Raw genomic sequence first — 4,604 nt, 5'->3', positions numbered from 1 at the left:
AAAAGGTTTTTGTTGTTATGTTGTTCCTCAATAATAGTGTAAAAACTTTTATAATACATTATTTTTAGGTTAGTTTTTTTAAATATGATTATTTTATAATGTATTGGGTAAAAATGAACATTGCGTTCTAAGAGCTACTGGAACTGAATGAAATACCATCATATTGCTGAATATTTGGTGCTATAAGATGAAAAGGATATTGTTGTTATGTTGTCCCCCAATAATAGTGCAAAAACATTTATAATACATTATTTTTAGGTTATTTTTTTTTAAATATGATTATTTTATAATCTGTTGGGTTATCGTTTTTTTTTTTTTTTTTTTAGTTTACGTCTGTTGTAACTTTGGTACAGAGAGAAAAAAAAACTAATCAAGATAAGACTTTTTAAAATTTTAACCAAAAACATATGATTGACATGCAAAACGGGTAAATATTCTTTTCAAGTCGATTTTTAAAAGACTTTTGCATTCATTTCAGATTTAACCTGCATAATGACAAATTTATTTGAAAACATAGTTAATCCTGTGATAGAAGAATGTTGTTACCTGTCTTACTATACGATGTGTAATAATAATACAGACTGGACCAACAAGTCATCATCATGGAATAGTAGTTTCTTTTGTTCCACTAATGCATGTAAGAATATAAAAATTTATTCAGCATAAACTATTGCCTGTTATATTGGTAAATTGCATACGTATATTTATGATAAAAAACGTTATTTAATTGTTCATCCTAGCACATTGTGAATTCCCTTCAGTTTCAATTTGCTAGATTCTTTTGAAGCCAGAGGTTATATTCCAGTAAAATGTTTCATAACGAGGTCCATTGATTTCGAATGTTTATGTAAATGAAAGTAAGACAATAACAATCAAAACCAAGGAGTAAACAAAGGCTCATGAAACCAAAGGACATTTACATCAACAGTAATAAATAATAAATAAGAAACAACACGAACTCCACTAAAAACCGGGAGTGAAATCAGGTGCTCCGGAAGGGTAAGCATTTAAGTAAGTAAATTCAGAATATCGCATCGGAAAGTACTTTATAAGTGTTATTTTGACTTACTATTACTAGTCGATACCCTACTGGTATCAAGGACTTAATAGTCAGTGCTTCGGTATTGACTTTAATTTTACTCTACATGTTTTGAATTCCATGTTGATAAATTTAGAAATAATTTACAAGATAAGGTTGCAACTTCCTCAGGAACAGTTAATCCTTAAATGAATAGGCTATACTTTGTTTGTCCTTTTTGGTCTGCAGTCATACATTTATATTTCAAATGTTTGGGCTATAGCATTCATGAAGACGTTATCGTTAGATGCTCGACAACTATTAAAGTTATTTCCATTTTGAGAAAATTTTTTTTTTAACAAAAACATGAAATAATATAAATTTTAGTCGTTCCGTCTTGTTACGTTTACAATCTCGTGGTAAAGGCAGGTTTGCATTTGTAAAGTCTCTTTCGCCCTATAAATACATAGCCTTTCTTTCAAGAGAAATGGCTTTAAAGAAGACTTAGTTTATGCTTCTTCCTCCTTTAGATTTACTACTGGTATCATGTGTTCATTACAGGTATAATATATTCAAGCAGTAGTGTGGCTGGAATCATCTGCATAACTGTTTTTGTAATGCTAGTGTGTAATGCAAACAGGTAATACATATCATAAAGTAATAGAAATGAAAGAATGTCATTTTGTTTGTGTAAATAGGAATATTGAGAAACTAATAGTTATATACGAAACATTACATACGTATTTCAAATTATCATGAAAGTTTAAATGTATAAATATACAAAGCTTTAATTAGAAGTGTCTTTTTCCAAGAAACAGTTTTATTTCGATCAAATAGGGAAATGTTTAGAATAGAATAAAAGCTTATTTGTTAAAATTGATACCTTATTTGGGGAATATGTTTTAGAACACCTTTTCATCTATAGTTAATAGTCAGTTATGTAATAATGATGATTTTTGATTGAAGTAGCAACTCTTAAAATGGATATTATATACATCTTATCCGTTAAGTAAATTCAATATATGTTTTAAACACATTACAATACCATAACCAGATGTTGCTGTAACTGTTTTTTTTCTCCAGAAATAGAAAGAAAGTTCGAATAAAAGAGCTCGCAAATAGAACAGTAGAGGAAATCCAAATGGATAAAATGTCTACGGCTTCAAGCGATTTATATGAATTACCATTTTGATGCCGATATCAACCAAATAAACCAAACGGAATCAAACGAGGTCAATGATGCGGAAAATGATCTTAGTGGCAGCAAATCTAGATTAAAAGAAGATACAATAAGACAAAATAAAAATACAGAAGAACAAGCAGTACCCGAAAATGAATACAACAGCTTGAACCATACTTTAAGGATGCTAGATACTGCGGCTTCAAATCCATTGTACGACAAAGTAAAGCCAGCAATAATAACACTCATTAGGGGTGAAAAATTTGGAACAAAATATGATTCTGTTGATGTGCTAATGAATAACACTAATACACAGTTAGCAGCAAAGTTTTAGGCATAACAAAATATTTGCTATTGGTTAAGTTGCCATAACCTTTTAATGCCAGGTGTGAAGAAAAGAAACTGTGAGTGAAAAAATTGATTTGACAGGTTTTTTTTTACAATATTAAAACAGTGCTATTTTTGTTTTACACATCATTATTTCTTATTTTTTTAAGTAAAAATAGAAAAACTATTATAAAGTTATTTAGTCTACAAACAAAACAAAAATGTTGACGTCTGTTGTAGACATAGGTTAGGTCTGAATAACTATCTACGATTGCGTTGATAAACGACAAACACCACATTACTTTGCTTTAGGTACCTTAACAAAAAGGAAAATATGTAATGCATTATTCATTACAATAAAATAAAGCAGCTAATTTCTACTTTTCGTAAACAGATTCCAATATAGCTCTCCAATTTCAAGTCATTTTATAAAGGCAGCTTATTATAATTTTTTACTTGCAGGAAAAAAATCTCACAAAATTTGAAAAAAAACCATTAATTAATCTCATTACCAACGTCCGATAAATACACACCTTCTCAAAAGCAAAAAGGAGCTGTCATAGAGGCAAACCTGCAATAATACAACGATACCACAGTGAAATGGTCATTTTCGACAAAACTAGTATTTGCTATATTTTTTAAATGACTCTATTGTGTCATTTGGAGAGTTGTCTCATTTGCAATCATACCACATCTTTTTTCCTTTGTTCTAAAAATAACAATAAATACATTATTTGAATAAAGACTATAAACCCAAAGATGCAATTTTTTATGCTTTCAGTGTTCAAAATTTATATGCGAATTTTTGTTTTTTTTTTTTTTTATATTTAAGACTTTTGAAATGTGTCAGCTGAACTTTATTATTCAATATATAAAAAGCACAAACAAGAATCATTTATAACAAATAAATTAACGGTTTTATTTATGTACCACAAACAATTAATGAAAAAAATATTATATACAGCAACAAACATAAACCACTCAATTAGAGACCCCTGACTTTAAACAGGCACATAAATGGTAGTGTTAATTTATATGCGAACTCTCAAGTTTGTAACTAGATCGAAAGAGATGTTCCTGGGACAGTGGTGTAGCAGAAAAACACGAGACTAATGTATGAAAATATCAGTTGATAAAAGATGAATCCTCAAATCGACACAAAGCATAAAAAACTAACAAAAAGATTTAAGACACAAAATACCGACTTGATAGTACTTGCAGTACGCGCGTCTGGCATATATACCAAATTTAGTGCTGATATCTATGATGAGTTTATTTACTAGATTCTAGTGCAAAGCCACAACTATTTAGAAAAATATATTGTATCTATAACTTATACTATTGTGTTCATGTCTTTTCAAAACTAAAGCCTATTATTAATTAGAGGGTATTGTAAGTGAGTTTAAATAGCCATGTTATCGTGACAAACGATGCATATCAATAAATTATTTATCCCAAATAAATGGTAAAAACAATACAAATATAACACAACACATCTGCCCTTAAAGATCTTTATTTATCAGGCATCTGCATATTATCTGTTTTGACAAAATGAGACATATTCGATCTTATGTCTAATAAGGTTGAGAATAAAAATGGGGAATGTGTCAAAGCCGGGTACAAAAACTTGACAAAAAACAAATATAAAAGGGTGACGAAAGATACCAAAGGGACAGTCAAACTCATAAATCTAAAACAAACTGACAACGCCATGGCTAAAAATGAAGAAGACAAACAAACAACAGCACACACGACACAAAATAGAAAACTAAAGGATAATAGTATATATACATAAAGCATGTGTCCGAAATTTCTAACAAGAAGCCTTATTCTAGGCACATCACAATTTTCTAGCATAGGAATTTGCAGATAAACAGATAAAATCATACTATATTAATTTATAAAACAAAAATGGACACCTAGAATGTAAACATTTTTGTTTTAAACATGTGGATTAGCCAACAAAGATCCGATAATAAACGATCAAACTCGCTTTTATTAAACAAAATATACACAATAACTTAGAAAACAAGAAACACAAACTAGAGAATAGAAAATAAAAAGAACACAAGGATTCGA

At 29.2% G+C, this 4,604-nt stretch overlaps 1 long non-coding RNA gene across 1 annotated transcript; it reads left to right on the top strand.

The window, feature by feature from the left end:
* The first annotated feature begins 478 nt into the window (after positions 1-478).
* LOC143062296 (uncharacterized) lies at positions 479-2,606 on the top strand. Its single transcript, XR_012974669.1, has 3 exons — positions 479-637; positions 1,580-1,658; positions 2,102-2,606. It is a non-coding gene; the product is annotated as an uncharacterized LOC143062296 (long non-coding RNA).
* Positions 2,607-4,604: the final 1,998 nt, after the last annotated feature.

This window comes from Mytilus galloprovincialis, chromosome 2 (assembly GCF_965363235.1).
Source record: "Mytilus galloprovincialis chromosome 2, xbMytGall1.hap1.1, whole genome shotgun sequence".
Lineage (NCBI taxonomy): Eukaryota > Metazoa > Mollusca > Bivalvia > Mytilida > Mytilidae > Mytilus > Mytilus galloprovincialis.
This window is presented reverse-complemented; position numbering and strand designations above follow the sequence as displayed.